Here is an 18,972-nt window from a genome sequence, read left to right on the forward strand (position 1 = left end):
CCAACTGGGAAAAAACAGAGCAGAAGGAAGACTTCACACCTAGGCCCTGTAACAAAAAGGCATTGAGCAATATAGGGATTTGGGCTCATGGACACAGTGGGTGGGGGGCTCAGAGAAAAGTTGATGAAAAGCTTTTTCTCTTGATGCTGGTGTAATAAGTTTGAGAGTGAGTCAGGATTTGAAGCTCCCTAGCATCTCTGTCATTAGTAAACTGTGATTCATTCTTGTATGCCTCCAGGGTGAATCACTGTCAATGAGGGGTAGACAGCTAACAATGAATGGTTCTGTCCAGGAAGGTAAACAAATGTACACTTGGATACCAGCAATTACTTATTAAGTCGAATGTGATTTTTTTTTAATTCTTCTTTAACAAAATGACTCAGATATCCTTCAGTATGGTGCGGGGGAGAATGCTACTCTGTTATGAGGCTGTAAATCTGCATTAACTCAGTTGAAGTCAATGGAGTTACACTGGTGTCATTCTGGAGTAAGAAAGGGCAACAGCACTAAGCTATTAAACATCTGTCACAAACAAAATTATGGTGTGTGAGGCATCTGACATATTGGATGTAGGAACCTGGCATGGCACCAGGAGCTACTTAGAATGAGATGTTCTGCTACCAAACCAAATAACATGATTGGATTTTCTAATATAGTTTTCTACTCTTCATTTATTCAGTCTTGCAGTCTTTATTCATTCCTTATTTAGGCAATACTTCCACTGAATCCAGTGGTGGCATTGTCTGAGTAGCAACAATAGTTTTGGGCTGCAAATGTTATAGTATAATCGTTGTATATAGTACACAACTTTCCATCTGAGGATTTCAAAATGCTTTAAAATATTAGAAAAGAAGGCCATGCAGCAGCCATATAGGTAACTAATTACCATCATTTTACAGTTCGTAAAACTGAGACACAAAAGAGCAAAATGGTGCCTATAAGTTCTACAACTAGGCAAGTAGGGCCAGGATTTCCCAAGGAATCCAAGGGAATTAGGTACTCAAGTTCCAGTGACATTTGGGCACCTAACTCCATTGGCCTCCTTGGAAAATCTCAACTCAAAAACCTCATTTAAACATCGAAGCAAGTGCCTGACTTTTAGAGTTGCTGAATGACCACAGTTTGCACTGACGTGAATGAAATTACTTGACTGTAATGGTGTAAGCAAGAGGGGAATCAGTTCTGCTATATGACTCTGATCAGTCAAACAATGACTTCAGTAGGACTACTTGTTTGCGTAAATTTGCAGAATTAGGGCCTGAGTGAGCTTTGAAAATCTTCCTGGGAAGCAACACAGAACTTTGGGTGTTTTGTTTGAAATTTGAGTTCATATTTATTTAGGGCCACGTTCTTACATATTTTGCCTAATTGGAACTCCCATTCACTCTGTACTAATGGGACTCATTGATACTCAGGGATGAGATTTATTTTCAAGGCTGCCTAAAGATTTGCATCTATGGGAATTGGATGTCCAGGCCTTTTAGGTGCTCTGAAAATCTCAGACTAAAAGGTTTTTTTTGGTTTTATTCTGCTTTATATAATTCCAGTCTGGCCTTATGCATGAAGTTAAAGAAATTTTCAGCAAAAAAAATGAATTTCCTAGAGAGACTCTCAGCCCATGCCCACCTCCCTGGCAATTGTCAGTAAGGAAGGTGGGGATTCTTCTACCCATGTTTTTAATCTCTTTTTTCTCAGGATAAAGAGAGGCAGCAAATAGCAAAATACCTTAACAGGAACTGTGGAAGAAACCAGGAGCGAGTCTTCTGTTCCTTTCCTTTCTGTCTCTGTGGATGCCTGGGAGAACGCTAGGTTGCTTTTCTTGCTAAGGGGGATCCTTCTCTTCTCCCCTAGCTTGTGTGTGAACAGGGATAAAGGAATCCCCTACCTGAGCTAGAAGTGCATCAAGCCTGAACTCTATTCCTGCTTCAACCTGTTTCTAATCGGCGGTCTAGCCTACACCTGTGCCTGGATTTGAATACCACTGCCTCTGCACCACTCTGTTCTAAAGGCTCAAGGTCCACTTCCAGTTTCCAACCTTCACTGTCCAAGTGGGTTGAAAATTAAGGCAAACAAGTCTTCTGTTCTATGCGTGTTTGTAGAATAGCCTCTAAATATTTTTCTCAACGCTTTCCGTGAGGTGTCGAAAACTCTCTTTAAGCATACCACTTTGCTAACATAGCAGATCAATTGCTGCAGCACAGGTAACCTTTGACAATCAGGTTTACGTTTTTCATTAGATCATTCTAACCTTTCCTACATAAACCACATAACGAGCTTGTCCATATGTGTGGCAGTCTTTGGCCAGAATATGATGGATTTTTTTTTTTGAGCAGGGTGACAAGGAGCTCTAAGTCTGCTGCAGGCTTGGCTGTCAGAATGCGTATCGAGTACACGAATTATAGCAAAGATTGGATTTCTTGCATGGTGTTGGGCCTTGGGGTAAAAAACCAGAAATTCCGTTCTGTTGATCTGTGTTATTGTAGATTATTGTAGGTCTCACCAAGATTTACTTGTACAATCTACAAACAAAACAGAATAACATTCCTAGTCAAAAGCCACCACACTGCATTTAATATCACAGATATATTTGATAGTGATAGATCCACTATCAACATTTGCAGATGATACAAAACTACTTAAGATAGTTAAGTCCAAAGCTGACTACAAAGAATTGCAAAGGAATCTTACTAAACTGGGTGACTGGGCAACAAAATGGCAGATGAAATTCAATGCTGATTAGTGCAAAATGATCCACATCTGGAAAACAATCCCAACTATTCAGATAAAATGATGGGGTCTAAATCAGCTGTTATTCAAGAAAGAGATCTTGGAATCATTGTGGATAGTTCTTTGAAAACATTTCCTCAATGTGCAGGGGCAGCCAAAAAAGTTAGTAGGAGGTTAGGAACCATTAGGAAAGGGATAGATAAGATGACAGAAAATATCATAATGCCACTATATAAATCCATGGTTTTCCCATCGCTTGAATCATGTGTGCAGTTCTTGTTGCCCCATCCCAAAAAAGATGTACTAGAACAGAGAAGGGTAATAAGAATGATTAGGGGTTTAGAACAGTTTTCCTACGAGGAGAGAGTAAAAAAATTGGGACTGTTCAGTTTAGAAAAGCGACAACTGAAAGAGGAGGGTTATGATAGAGGTCTTCAAAATCATGAACGGTCTGTAGAAAGTGAATAGGGAAGTGGTTATTTACCCCTTCACACAACACAAGAACCAGGGTCACCAGGTGAAATGAATAGGCAGAAATTAATAGGTTTAAAACAAACATAAGGAAGTACTTCTTCACACAGCTCCCAGCAAACCTGTGGAACTTGGTGCCAGAGGATGTTGTGAACGCCAAAAGTATAACTGGGTTCAAAAAAGAATTAGAGAAGTTCATGGGGAATAGGTCCACCAAAGACTATTAGCCAAACTTATCAGGGATGCAACCCCATGCTCTGGGCGTTGTTATATCTCTAACGGTTAGATGCTGGGCCTGAACGACACAAAAATTATCTATCACAAACTGGGTGTCTGATGCTGCTCCCCTTGTTAATGTGAAATCTTGATTAGCTCTACAGATTTGGGTGCCACAGTTTTTTGGGCACAACTTTTTTTGGGTGCCACAACTTTTACAGCATCAAAATTATCTACTGAATTAAAATAATCCATAGCAGAAAGTGTCCTGCTTTTCATTTATCATATAGTGAAAATGGATGTTCCCAAGGGATCCATTAGATGACTTAGAAAATCCCACCCAACATGAAGAAAAATCATGTAGATGAACAGTTCCGAACTAAACCGATTTTTTTTTTTAAATAGAATTTCTCATCTCCAGATTGGAAGCCACTCATGCAATACAGGTAAACTTAAAAAAAAAAATCTTTAAAGTAGTACCCACTCTTTTTCACTGCACGCTTGTGCAAGGAATATCTATTTAAAAAAGAGAAATATGCAGCTATTAACTGACACAGTAAATTAAAATGCAGTTGTAAAACAGAACTAATGAGATTTGGAGTCACCACTGTCACTTCAGTAATAAGTTCAGAATGAACTCCCCTAGTACTGATGGTATCAGATACCTTATACACAACACAATGACTTGAGATGCAGTAGAGATCTCTTCATGTAGAATTGCATTACCTATCCTGCCTATATACCCAACAACTTGTGCAGCGAGGGGGAGTAAAGACCATGCCTGGTGTATTTGTTGCACAAGGAATAATAACTGCAAAAGGCAGGATTTCTGATAGTAGAACAGCTCAGGTCTCTGTAGGGGATCTCTTTGTTGCTCCTTTCAGCAGGTACCAGTTTCTGTCTGGTCATGTCGTCTGTTTGCACCTGCTGCTGAGGACAACATAAATGTGCACTGATTTGGGGGCTAGAATCCCCCCTTATTCAACAAGTCTCAACCTCTCAAGGCCCTGGTTCACTCTGCACCCCAGAATGTTAGCTGAGCGTAAATCCTCAAGTATTCTTGTGTGCCATAGACTGTGTATTGCTGGCTACTCAAAGTGCACTCAAGGCTATTTGTAATCAGTTTTGTGGCAATGGACAATGACTTCAGTGGAATTATTCATGGTGAAAGATAAGTAAGGATGGCACAATCTGATGCTGAATTTCCACAACAAATATTACTATAGCATAGTACCATTTTTGCTGTATATAGAACTATATTCATATTGCTCTTCCTAATATTTAGTTTCTGCTGTTTAATTTTGTGCAGTGCTTAGATACAATGACGATAGACAGCCATGCTCACCTATCTCCAAAGGGATTGGTATAAAGTATGGGATTGTTTTATGTCAAATTATTAAAAAACATTATCAAGGTTAAATAGAATAAAGTGCTCTGTGACTTTGCTCTGTCAAGGTACCTTTGCTTACAGCTAGATATTTCTTGTTCTCAATCTCAAGGGTAAGTGTGTAGGCCGTTGAAGTTTTTTTCTCAATTGCCTTACAATAATACTTGGAATCCGGTATTTCATAGTGATCATTCTTTGATATGTAACCAATTGGAAGGCTGCTTGAGGCTTGTTCTATTTATCTAATCTTTCAAGAGAGAAAGTTCAAGACTGAACACGGAGGCTGACAAAGAACCATTAAAAACAATACTCATACAACTGTGGTTTAACTTCAGTGTTATGTGGGGGATGATGTTATAACTTTTCATTCAAAAGTTTCAGGCCTCCTTTTTTAAAAATAATTTGCTTTAACTCTTTTTGGAAATATTATTACATTCCCTCATTCCCCCGCCCGGTCTTTTTGTGAAAAGCTCTGGATTGTATTTTTACAATAGTCATCAATTCTTTGCTGGGCAACTGATGATCTATTAGAAGTGGAGATTGGGACCTGGGGGGACTTTGCCCCAATAAGTTAAATATTATGTTAATGGAGGAAAATAAGTCTTAAAAATTCCCCTTAGTTTTCACAAAAGATGAAGATAAAAATATTTAAAGGCATGACAGTACATCTCTGAGTTAGCAGTACAGTGCATGCTGGATGGCAAGATAAAGGTTTCAGAGAAAGGGTAATGGGAGATGGATGGGGTTTTATGTTTATAAAAAATACTATTAGAAAGTTATTTTGATTAAAACAAGTAAGGGGACTATAACAATAAAAACAAATATAAAATACTAGAATTCAAGAATACTTTCAAAATAGAATTTGTATGAAGTGAAGGTTTGTGCTATTGTAATGAGTGCAGAGTCAGATAACTCTACTCTGTGTACATGGATCTTGAACTATGGAAAGTCAATAAACAAATTAAAATCATCCAGTAGGTTGGTTTGTTTATACAACTGAAGTGGGCTTGTTTGTACGGTCCAGGAGACATTGTGATATCATGTTCAAGCCCACTTATTAAGAAAAGATACACAAACAGGAGGTGAACAAAATGTGCTTTCACCTGGCACACTGGAAATTTGTTACTGGTTTCAACAGGATTACTTAAAAAAAATAAATGCAAAAATTGTTCCACAGCTCACCTCCTGGATTTACTTCTCTCTATTTACTGCTTCTCCTAACAGTTGTTACATTATGTTTATGCAGAGAAAAAGTACAAGAACAAGCAACATCAAACATTAAAGCCTCATATTACTTTGATGTCCCAGGAATAATACATATTACTCTTCTAACAGTGATGAATCTTTTATTTAATTCTGGTGCTTTGATATTTTTTATTAATTTTGATTGGTATTGGAGTAGTGCCTACAATATGCTTAGTAGCTGCCTTGCATACACATAGACATAGTTCCTGGTCCGGAAAGCTCACATTCGAAGAAGGCAAGCAACAGGTGGAGGTGATGACTACATATACAATAAAAAAGGCTAAATTAGAACCCATAATCCCCAGCCACACCTCTTACCTAGCCAGTTAAGAATGGCTATATGCATTACGGCAGAAGTGGGTCTTGAGGAGCATTGCAAGTTGAAGGAAAGCATGGTCTAGCTCAGAGAGGGTTTTTAGTACGATAGAGGTGACATGGAAGAATGATTGAAGACAGATGTGAAAAGTGGACAAATGGGAGTTAAAGGCTGGTATCGTTGGTGAGAGATGACGTGACAACAGATAAGAATGGATAAATAGAGGTGGCAGGCAGAGTTGTGAAGGACATAAAGTGAGAACAAGAAGCATAAATATGATGTGGTGAAAAAGGCAAGGTAGTGACTGGATTGAGAGAGAGAGGTAACATGGAAAGAGTGACTGGCCAGGCAGGAACTTTAGCTGTAGCTGAGCAGATTCCAGATATTTTTCCATGGAAGTTGTGGAAAAGGTTTAATGTGATTGAAAACATACTTGTGTAAGCACAAAGACCTCAAGTACAATTTCCATACAAGGCAGTGGCTTTAGTATTTGTCTCAATGAAAATTGCATTGTGTTATGTCTGTCTACTGTAGACTTTTTTTTTTTTTTTTTTTAATTTTCCTTCTGTGGGGTTTCTCGGAGACATCTGGTGCTGACCACTGTGGAGAATGAATACTGGACTAGATGGCCCATGGGTCTGATCCAGTATGGCAATTCAGATTTGTGTTCTGATTATATATGGGTTAATAGAATAGATACCTATTTATAAAGGATACTAGACGTAAAGACATCTTATGGCTAGAAAATAAGACAAGCTGTGTGTGTGTGTGTTATTTATTTATTTATGTATTTAGGTATCTTCATTTACATTTCGGAGCTGGGATTACTAACTGAATGTGACTCCTAACTATAGCTATATGGCATGTCATTTTGGTAAAGTACAGTTCTTCTATAGGGTATCCTCATTCATTTTAGAACCAGGAAGTATATATTGTATATTCTATAGGTTTTCACCCCCTTTTAAATTTCAGCAAAAGGTGTGGGCAATACAAATTAGAGCATTTGTAAAACTTACTGTAACCATTCAAGTTCGTAGTTAAATTCAGTTCTGGGTACTGAATTTTCTTTTTGATACCAGTGGGGTTTCACCAATTTGAAGCAGTTTTGAGTCAAAAAGAAAAACAAATGTATGGATCGTTTCCACAAATGTCTGTAATAGTATAGCAAATGTTATTAGCTAAGAGGCCGTATAAGGAGAGATGAAAATAGTCACTCTGCATCCAGACAGTTCATAGAAATAAGTGTTCTAGAAATTAATGGGAAAAAGTCATCTAATCTAAGTTTTCAATCTAATGGTTCATTGGCTGAGTTACAGGCTAAGCATTACTCTTATTTTTTAAAGCATTATCTTGGTTTTTCTGTGGTCCAGAGATTAGGTGGAAATCTGCTACAAGGCTGTTCTGAAGGCACACCAAACCTGTCCTAGGCCCCAGATTGCATCTTCCTTAAGAAAAAGTAAATCCCAAACACTTTATCTGGAGGGTGCATTTAGAGCTATATTTAAAAAAAAAACAACCCAAAACTTTGGGCCAGGTTGTGATACCCTCCATCATACTGAATAGTACCCTGACCCGGATATCAGTCTGGCCCTTTTTGAACGTTTTTTAAGCCCAACATTTCAGTGGTTCTTCAGCAAGGTGCAGGCAGAAGTCATTAATTTAAATATTCCATTTGCACACGAAAATGAGGATTTGGGTGAGCAAACTAGTAACAAATCATATACCTCATTCCAGATGTACCCAATCTGGACACGAATATGGGGGTATTTGCATGTATCCTGTTTGCAGGGTCACATGCACCACTACTCTTCTGCAGACTACTTAGACCCCAAAATAGACAGCCTTCAATGGAAAGAAGAATGCCATGCAGCATCCATGTAGGATGTCTCTGTGAAAGTGTACCTATGGGTAGCTTCTGGGTAGGGTATGTGTAAACACCCCATCCGTTTGTGCAAATTGGGTAGTTAGGTGGCTGAGTATCAGACTTAACTACACAAATTCTAATGTGCAAGTGTGATTTTTTTTTTTACATGATTGCATGCAAAATGTTTCATACATAACCAATGGAAGTCCACAGAAAACTTGGACGTAAAAGACAGTCATAATTAAATTATAAAATATCTTGGTTTTAAATATCACTTAAATCAACCCCCACAGATGTATTATAGCTTTCTCTTTCCTTTATGGAAGATATGATTTGGGACTTAAAATATACTTATGGCAAATCTCCATTTAAAACTCTGCCCAAATAAGTATTCAGTAATAGCCCAAAACAGTAAGAATCCTGGCTGCTTTGAAGACAAAGGCAAAACTTCCAGGATTTCATCCTACATTTTACAACTGAGATTCTAGGGCATCTTGGGTAATTAATGTAGCATTGTTTTAAACAAAGGTGTTTTCTGGATAATAGATCTTGTTTAAAAAAAAAAACAACAACAACCCTAGACAGTCATTTTATAAGTACCATGTTTCTAATTGCTGCTAATAGAGCATAATAATTATCTGAAATAGAAATGTTTCCTAATCAAATTTTTATCCTTCTGTTGCACCTGGACACTGAATTATTGCTCATGAGAGCTGAATTTAAAGAAACAAATACACAAAAACTTCATAGAACCAGTGATCATTGCCTGTTAAATACTTTCTACAAGTTGGAAATATCTAATAGGCCATCGACTCTGACAATTTCATAACTTTTAAAAATAAGGTCATTTAGTGCCAAATTCTGATATCTCTACTCACACTGAATAGAACCTAACTTAATAAGAAATCCTAAAGAAGAGGATAGGGTTACTTCTAGAGTAAGATGCTATTCAATAGGAGTAAGGGTATCTGAATTTGGTCCTTAAAAAACAAATAATCTTTGTCCATCTACTGACACAACAGGGATATTTGCATTGTTATCAATAATAATTCATAACTTTAATCTTATTGCTACTTTATCATTTTGTGAAAATAAAGATCCTTGGGGAAACAAAGTAATTTTAAATAGCAGGCAAACATTTCTCTGGTTTTAGTTCGTCACCTTTTACATTAGTAATTGGATATTTGTGTATGCTGCACAGTTAAAACCATTAACCAAAATACTTAAACAGAACATTAGTTTAATTCTTTACAAATGTTACTATGGATTCAGACAGCACTGATTGTTCCCAAAAGATTCTCAATTTAGGTAAAACAGATCCACTCTGCCTTAGGAGAAAGATAAGTACTGTTATTACATTTTCTTCCTGAATCATGGTTAACCCAGGGAAATACTGAAAAAAAATCCATTAATATTTTCTTTTTTTCTTAATGAATTTGCTTTGGCTAAACTCTTGTTGTGTGGGTCTTTTTCCCTTTCTTTCCCCTACCCTCCTACTGCCTGACCAGTCAGGCATTAATGTCATGAATGTTTGAAAGAAGTGAATTTCAAAGATGAATATACAAACATTTGTGGAAGTTCTCCTGTGTGACCATTTATGTGCTCATCTGACTGAGGAACAGGATCAATAGCATGCGTCTTAACTCAGTGTTTCTCAACCTTTTAAGTAGCAAGTACCCCCTAACTTCTGAAAATTTTAATACGTACCCCAACACTCAATTTTCCACAGGATTATATATTTACAGACTAATGTGAGCCATATGTTGGAAGAAGTGCTGAGTATATAAGGCTGTGATATGACAGACGTCAGATCTAGTTGGGTAGGGTTACCACCTTTACACCAGGGGTGCGCAACTCAAGCATGTACCTGGGCTAGAGGTGACGTTGGCCAAAGCTAGGAGGCTTTGAGCAGCATGCCAATGCTGGGGAATATAAAGCGCCGCGCCAAATTTTTTTGCCATAGATTTGAGAGGAGGAAGGGGTGTGAGAGAGAGAGAGACAGGGAAGGAGGGTAACTGGTGAAAGCTGGGGCTGTCATAGTTGTCAATTTCACTGACTTTTCTGGGCACTGGGCTTTGAGCCAGGGAGGGGGGCTGCCACCTGGGCAAGTTGCAGGCGACTGCTGCCTGGCTACCAGTCCAGGAGGTGGGTGACTGCCACCCAATCCGGGGTGGGGAAGAGGAGGCTTACGCACTGGCTGGGACCCAGGGATGTGGGTGGGTGGCTGCTGCTCATCCTCAAGCTGGGGCGTTGGAGGCTGTCCCTTGGCTCAGAGCCAGGGCACGGGTGGCTGCCACCCAGCTGCGAGTCCAGCTCGTGAGACGCAGCAGGCTACCACTAGGCTCCCACCTGGGAGCTGGGACCCGGCAGCAAGGGGGGGGGCTGCCGCCTGCCTCCCAGCTGGGAGCTGACTTAGCCGGAAGCGGGGGCCTGCTGCCCACCTTCCCCAGAAGCCAGGGGCTGCCACACGCCTCCCAGCTGGGAGCTGGGACCAGGAGGGAAGCAGGCTGCTGCTGCCGCCTGTCTCCCCTTCACTCTGTTTTTTTACTTCTTTGAATTTAAGTAATTTAAGTGAATTCTCACCTCAGCTACATAAACTAACATAACACAAGTCAGTGGCTCATACATGGTGGTGGTGGATAGGTGGGCAGCCAAAAAAAAAAATGCTTTGGCACCTTCGACATGCAACGTGTCAACTTGTCAATCTGAAACGACTTAATTTTTTAAATAAAACAAAGTTAGTTTGAAATGGAAAAAAAAATAAAGCTCAAAAGGAAAGTTTAACTGACCCAGAACTCCCGCCCCGCATTTCCCCTCCGAATTGCCAGCAAGCTGAACCATCACTTATCTGCACTGCTCCAGGGGCTCTAGGCACCACCCCTACACCTCCTAACGGGGTTTTAATTCAGTGGCTGAGGTCTCCCCACTGCCCAGCTGGTGCAGAGGGAGTTTGGCTGTATTTAGCTGAGGTATTTAACATCTCTCACTTAAAACGCAACCCTTCCTCCTCCTCTCTCTAACACAGCTGGAAGGGCGATGGCACCAGGGCCTGCATGGGACCGAGGTGCAGCCGGGGCTGAACTGGGGTGGCCCAGGGTTGAAGGCGGGGCTCTCCCTTTCACACTTTCGGGGGACTGCCGGAAATCACGGGCCGCGTGCCAGCCGTGCCATGCATGCCCAGCCGTGCGGCGCCCCGCCACACTCGGCGTGGGTGGGTGTGGGCACGCGCGGGTCTGAGCAGCTGGGTCTGAGCCTGAAGTTGGGGGGACGCGGGGGCAGGGCCTGGGGTTGAAGGAGAGCCCAGACGCCGCTGGCTGTGCGCCCCCCAGGGCAGGGGAGTGGACGGCGGGAGCGGGTGACTGGACGGCGCAGCGTGCGCACTCGTTCTCCTCCCCCGCGGGCCCGCAGCAGGAGGCCCGGGCTCAGGGGCCGCCGCAGCCGAGAGCCGCGCCGCGCCACGTGACGCTCACTCCAGCCCCTGCCCCCTGGCTAGCGGCCGCTTCTTAGAGAGCCGCAGAGCAGCGCGCGGGCTGGGGGAGCTGCTGCCGCTGTCGCCCAGGTAGGGAGAACAGCCGCCGCTGCCGCCGCGTTGCCCCCTCCGGGCAGCCGGACCCAAGCCCCGCTGCAGCAGAGCGCAGCGTGCAGGGGCTTCGCCCGCGCTCTCCAGAGGCCGGGGCAGCGGGCTCGTGGCTGGACGGGGCGGGCGGGGAGATGTTCCGCGCCGGGAGAGTCAGGGCAGCGGACGGGCCGCCGCCCCGGGGTGACTCGAGCTCCGACCAGAAGTCTGAGCCGGCCGCGAGCCCGCCCGGCCGCAGCGGGGTGGGGGCAGCCCGGGGGACAGGTGCGCGCTGCAGGAGCCCGGCGCGAGGACCGTGCCCGGCGCTTGCCGCGCGCCCTGCAGCCCGGGGCGGAGGGGAGCGCGAGGCCGGCCAGGCAGCAGTTCTGCCCGCAGCGGCCGTTCAGTGGGGGGCTCGTTTCGTGTCACGTAGGGGCTGCAGGATGCCCCCCAGCCTGGGGCAGTTCCCCGGACCCCGCCGTGGTGCAGAGCAGGGGGAGGGTGAGTTAGAGACGATCCCACCCCCACCGGAGGCGCATTTATTAAAACAAACTTGCTGCTTCCACGGACAAGGCTCAGCCTGGTCGACGAAGCCGGTCTTTAGGACCCACTTACCTCATCCGTACTAAAAGAACCGGCCCAGTGTCTGAGGTGGGTAACTCTCGTTCAGCTGCAGGACAGGGCACGGGCAGGGACGCCAGGGTTTTGACTACTTCAGGCCAGGTGGGAGAAGTGTGCCTCTGCCTTCCAGCAAACTCTGCGCCCCTCTCAGGGAAGCCTCCAGCACTGTCTGCTTGGAAAAAAGGAGGCAGGGAGTTTGACCCAGGGCTTTCATGTGTGTTGTCCCCTGACCAGCCTGAGACTAAGTGAGCATTAGGGTTGCTTAAAAAGTCTGACAGCAAAAGAGTTGATGGAAAAGTAATATTATACCTCTTCACCTGAATGTACCCTGAAAAATAAAGCCCAGTGTGAACCCCCAGTTTCAAAAGGATACAGTATAATTGATGGGTACCACAGGTAAGGATGGCTGTTGTTTATGAACAAGGTAGCTTCTGTGTCTGTTTTTATCTCTGCTGGAATATGTGTCTATTCTTAAAACAATAACGATCTATTCTATCAGTAGTATGTGATGGTTCTCCCCTAAACTGCCTTCAAGCCCCAATTTTCTTAGCAGCCAATTAATGAAATGATGTAAGAGGGAAATTGAACTGTATTTTTATTTGTTTGACCAGATGTAAATGCAGCTTGACACATTTTATCTTCATAGCAATGAACCGTGCAGCTTAGTTTTTGAAGAAAGACATTCTGCATTACACCTTCTTGATCATCTTGCTATAGATTTTCTTTCATGCTTTCTTAAAAGTGTGTACAATTTTAACAAAACAGTCAGTGTCCACTTTGCTATTGAGTTTAGTTCCACAAGGAACCAGACATTTGGCACGAAGTGGTGTGTTTAGTCCCCCTGGAATTAGTCCCAGAAAACAGCAGAAGTTAACCGAATAGATATATTTGAAGTCTGAAGTTGGCTTAATATATATGTAGAGTGGTACTTTTAAAAATACAAATCTATGAATAGAGCCCATAATCTGATCTGATTTGTTTTATTTTCTGTTTATAATCCATTAGGTTTTGAGCTAATTTGATTTTTTCCCCCTGAATAACAATCTAAGATAAAAGTAATGTTTTGCTAATATTGTAAAAATGGCAGCCAATAAAATGACAGTTTGAAATAATTTCAGAAAGTTATGATGAGGACTTTGGAAATGAGGCTGAATAAGTCAGCATATATTCTTTTTAGTTTGCAGTGTTGTAGCCCTTTTGGTACCAGGATACAAGAGGGACAAGGTGGGTGACGTAATTAAATATATTTTATTGGACCTGCTTCTGTTGGTGGAAGATACAAGTTTTGTGAGCTTTACAGAGCTCTTCTTCAAGTCTTGAAAAAGGAACCAGGGTGTCACCTCTAAATACAAGGTGGGACAGATTGTTAAATAGAAGAGGCTAATGCATGTTGCAGGAGACCACTTAAAATGAAGTGGGAAATTAACACCTCTGCAGTCACAGGACCCAGGAGGATTAGTAGGTTACAAATTGTTGTAATGAGCTAAACAACCAGTTCCTCTGTTGAGACCTTGATTTTTAGTATCAAATTCATAAGGCTGCTAAAGTTCTGATATTCTTCTTTTGAAGGGGTTGTTTCCTTTGAGGACAAGGACTGATAGGTCAGATATGGAGTGATTGTGTTGTGAAAAGTGCTCGTCAACAGGAGATAGGTTGTCTTTGTTATCATTTTTGTGCGTGAGTTCATTCAAGAGCGTAGTGATTGTCTGGTTTCTTCTACATACTTGTTGCAGCATTTGATGCACTGGATTAGGTGGTACACATGTTGTGATAGGCATGTATAGGATCCATGAATCTTGACAAGTGTGTTGTGAAGGTAGTATTGATCATTGTTGCAGTAGAGATGTGTCTCTGGGTTTTGCATCTGTTGGTCTGGTGCCTCTTTGAGTCGGTGAGTCCTGGTCCGTGGGGAGCATGCCACTGATGATGAGCTTGGTGAAGTTGGGTAGTTGTTTGCAGGCCAGAAGATGGGGCTTGGAAAAAACTTCAGGATATGTCCCCATAGAGTGTGGGTTGTAATTGTTTGATGATACCCTGTATGATTCCAGTGTGAGGTGGTAGGTGACAACTAGGGGAGTGTGGTTGGTGTGGGGTTTTTCCCTGTATTGAAGCAGGGTATTTGGATGGCCTGTTTTATGGTGATTTTTGTTTCCTTGGTTCTCTAGTGTAGTATGGCTAACTGTGCATTGCGTCATGTGGGGCTCGCACAGCACACAAAAGGGTCTATACAGACAGACTTTTCTTCTATAAAAATAAATTGTGATTATTTATAAACAAAAATATGAAACTATTTCTTCAAAATAGCTTGGTCAGAAGTTACGCAGCTGGGAGTTGCTGTATGTGCACCCTGGCTTAATTATGAATTTAGACACCTCCATAAAAGCGACTTGATTTTTCAGTAGTGAATGTCCACATCTCCCAGAACGTCATCAGGAGCTATGCTTGCTCAGCACCTTAGAAAAATCAGGCCACCTTTGCTATGGTGCGTACATTCATATTTAGACCCTTAGTTGTATGAACCCAAATTAGAAAAAGTTGGTTCTTGGTTTTAAATCTGTGCTGCTCCTCAACTTGCTTTTTAGAGGTAACTGGCGGTATGGGGGCAGGGAAGAGGAACGGAGGTAATGCAATTTTTTTTTAAGAAGTACTCAAGTGCTGTTTGCTCCTGTTAGTCATCTGTGAAAGAAGTTTCTTAAAAAAGTAGTGACCTGAAAGTGACTGATCAAATAAATTACAGAAAATGGCCAGAGAGAGCACTTTATGTGATCCTTTGACCTCTTTTTTCCCTTAGTATTGATGGGAAAGGTATTGGGAAAAGAAGGAAAGGAGCTATGGAGTTTAAAGATACTTTTTATTTTATATCTGTCTGTATTCTAGTGAGAACTACAATTTATATCTGTGGATTTTTGTTTTAAAACACCTGTTTCTGCAGTAGGTTGATCTTTCTGCTTAGTAGGTCAGCCTTACAAGAAGACAGTTAGTGTCTGAGCCTAGCATGGTCCAGAAGGTCTCAGACTTTTTTTTTTTAAGGTTTAATGTCCAAGTCAGCAGAAAACAAGTCTCAATGAACATGCAGTAGATAGTTCACTAATCTGTGAATCACTGACACTCTAGGAGCCATTAGCCTCCATAATGACCAAACAGTACTTAACAGGAAACTTAATCCACTAATTACTGACAAACAAGTTATAAATAGCATTTATAATGAAAATACTGAGAAACCCTTGAGTATCATGTCTAACTATATTGAAAAGCTTTAAATGTCAAATAGTTACAGCAGCTCTGCCTGGAGGGAATAAAGTGAATGCATTCAATAGTGCAGAATAAAGTACCCGAAGGAAATATTTTGTGCATGTAAAGAACAATAGTTACAATTTTCTCCAGTAGTTATTTAAAATAACCAATATTTGTGAAACCTCAGTCACTTCAATGGATTTGCATCATGAGCCTATAGATTTTAGGGAATATTTATTTAAGGCAGAGTAGAAAGTGCAAAAAAAATTTCTATCAAATTTTGGCCTGGATTCCAAGGAATGGAATGTTAAATGAGAGTTATGGTACAGCGCTTCAGATGTTTGGAAGCAGGAGGTCTCTGTCTAGTTCCTAATAAATAGGTGGGCTCCTTAGAGAACCCACTACCATGTTTAGCACTAGTTGGAGCTCTTGTTGGCAGTCTTAGAAGAGAGGATAAGTATTGCATGAACATGAGGGCTGGGGAGCCCTTTAATTTCTAGAAGTTCAGAACTGAGGCACTTTGGTGAGGTGATGCTGGGGATTCTTGCTCTGCTGCTGACTATATAGTACCTAGTGTAAGGAGAAATGAAGGACCTTGGTCCTCATGGCTTAAATTTTGGCATAATCCGTAAGAAAAACTTTAACTAAAAAATCAGTTTCACAATTTATTTCCAAAGTATTTAATTTACTCAGAACATTCTGTACAAAAATGAACAAATCTAATAAAATCCAATGGCCTGTTTTTCAGAGGTGCTCACTGACGACCCCCAGGTCTTGCTGAAGTCTGGGAGCTGAAAGTACTCAGTACCTTTTGAAAATCAGACCAGCCACCTGTATGCATAAGCATTATTTCTAGGATGTTCTGTGTTTTAAAAAATCTATTTAATATTTAAAGCAGCTGTGGTAGAGTTTATTTTTGAAGGTAGGGGCTGTTTGTGTGCTCACAGTATTATGTTCCCATTTCCCATTAACTAGCAGCTGTTATTTTTTTTGTAAGCAAATGCAAGAAAACTGAGAAAACTGAAATATGATATTCAGGTAATTATGTTACTGCAGGGATCCACCCTCTGAGATTCTTGGGGCTTCTGATCCAAGCTTGGTCAATTGCTAGCCAGTTTAAATAAACCATTAACAAAATAACCCCAGATCCTGCAGCTCTAACTCACATAATGTTTGGGTAAAACCCTGGCCCCACTGAAGTTAATGGGAGTTTTGCCATTGACTTCAGTGGGGCCAGGATATCACCCTTTGTCTTTGGATGGGATAAGAGTTGTAAAATAGGCCCTAAACCCATAACCAGTCAGTCAAATTAACAATAATAGTTTAACTCAGCACTATTAGAAGAATATGATATTTTTCACTTAATAGTCTGACTGGCTGGACTGTTGATATCGTACCCTTTATTTTTAAATTGCCTGCTTAATGTATAAAGAAAGTGCATGTTTGTGTTACCAAGGCAGCTGCAGGGGTGGGTGAGAGGAGAGAGAGAATCTAGAAGAAAAATGAAAGACTCCCTTCACCTGTGAATTATCCAGAGCCCTGTAGGCAGAAGGGTATAAACCATCAGCAGTTTCCAGTTGCATTTGTGCTGTAAAACTGATGGGCCTTGGGCTGAAAGCCCTTTTAGTTGTCCCAGTGTACTGTGCAGTAAAGGCCACCTTTGTAACCACCTGTCTTAGTTTCATCACCCCTCTCCCTTTCTAGTCTCTTGTTTGTGATACTTGTCTCTAATCTAGGAAGGGGACAGAGCTGTCCCTAGGGCATGGCGAATTGCGGGGACTGCCCCGGGTCCCGTGCTGTGCGCCAGGACTGGGCAGGAGGCGGACGGCTGCCCTGCTGCCAGTGTCCCGGCTGCATGCCAGGACTGGGCAGGAAGCGGGCAGCTGCAGCACCTGTCTCGGCTTCGTGCCGGGACCGGGTGGGAGACGGGCGGCTGCTGCCATATGAGCTGCGACTTCCCTTGACGTACCTGTATAAAAAGGTTAAGGGGGACCCACATAGTGTGATTTGCCCTGGGCCCCATACCGCCCAAGGGACGACCCTGGAAGGGGCTTTCACTTACGATTTGTTTTCACATTCTGTATCATGGGGGAGCCCTGATTCTGTAGTGCTCAGTGCTACTGCAATTAAAAAAAAAAAAAAAGTATATAGAACTATTTGTGCAATGAAATGAATAGCTGGACCCCTACCCAGGATGCTATGCTACAAGGACAGACTACAGGAAACCTGCATTCCCACCAGTGCAGAAAGATAACCTGCCTGCCTTGTCTTATCTCTTCCTGCATCGCAAATGTGTGCCATACGCCTATCTGAAATGCTGTTACTGCATCTTGATAGGTGGTGCTTGAGTGGTAGCAGCTGGGTGACGTTAGGTTTAAAAACATTTTATCTGACCTTAGTCGAGGACCTGGGTGTAGAAAAGTTGATTACTCTACCTGTTTCTCTACTCTGGCAAGTCACAAAACATTGCACTTTATAAAGCCTGAGTGCCAACTAATTTATTTGGACAGAGGCTAAGGCTGGAAAATGTCAGAATGAAAAGTGACTAAAAACAGGTGGCTAGAATAGAAATGCTTAAACAACCTTTGTGATAGTGTTCAGTACTGTTCCTGCAACTTCTGACACTGCTTTGTCCCGTGGAGATGATGACTTGTAGCATTTGTCTTGCCATAGTTGCTGTAGAGGGGATCAGTGGACGTGCAGATGACACCTAGCTCTGTTTGCTTCCCAAACATGCACAGTGGCTGTTTCTCAGTTTGTGAATGTTATTGGAACTAAGATAAAAAACAGCTGTCCAAACTAAATCCTAGTTAGATTGATGTGATGGTATTGGGTAAAGCAACCATTTTAAGGAACTGACTGGAGCTATGACTTCATTTTCTTTCCAGGGTGCCTGTTCATTGATGGTCATATTAGTGCCTGGTTTTGAAGTACCGTTTGATTAATCACTGTGTCTGGTTACCCAGATGGAAACAGTGACAAGGAATTCCTTTGTCTTCCTCTAACCAGACAAGTATGACTTTTTTTTCTTGGTTATGGATCTAGTTGTGGGGCTCACTGTCAGCTTGCTTAGTGTTCTCGCTAAGGTTTCACTCTGAAAGTGACATGTAAGCTGCAACTAGTTCATTGGGCTGTGGCCTATGTACTAAGAGGGACAAATGAGAGCACATATCTCACTGATGCTCCACGCTGCACTTTGAAGTAGCACCATGAGAATCTAATACAATCCAGAGTAGTGGCACTGATCTATAAGCCTTTTAATAGGATATAGCCCAGATAGCTGAATGACAGCCTCTTCTCTGTGGCAGCTATTGTTGATGGGAATTTTGTGACTG

This window comes from Emydura macquarii, unplaced genomic scaffold (genome assembly GCF_026122565.2).
Source record: "Emydura macquarii macquarii isolate MOO-44397 ecotype Brisbane River unplaced genomic scaffold, CSIRO-AGI_Emac_v2 contig_3506, whole genome shotgun sequence".
Taxonomy (NCBI): Eukaryota; Metazoa; Chordata; order Testudines; family Chelidae; genus Emydura; species Emydura macquarii.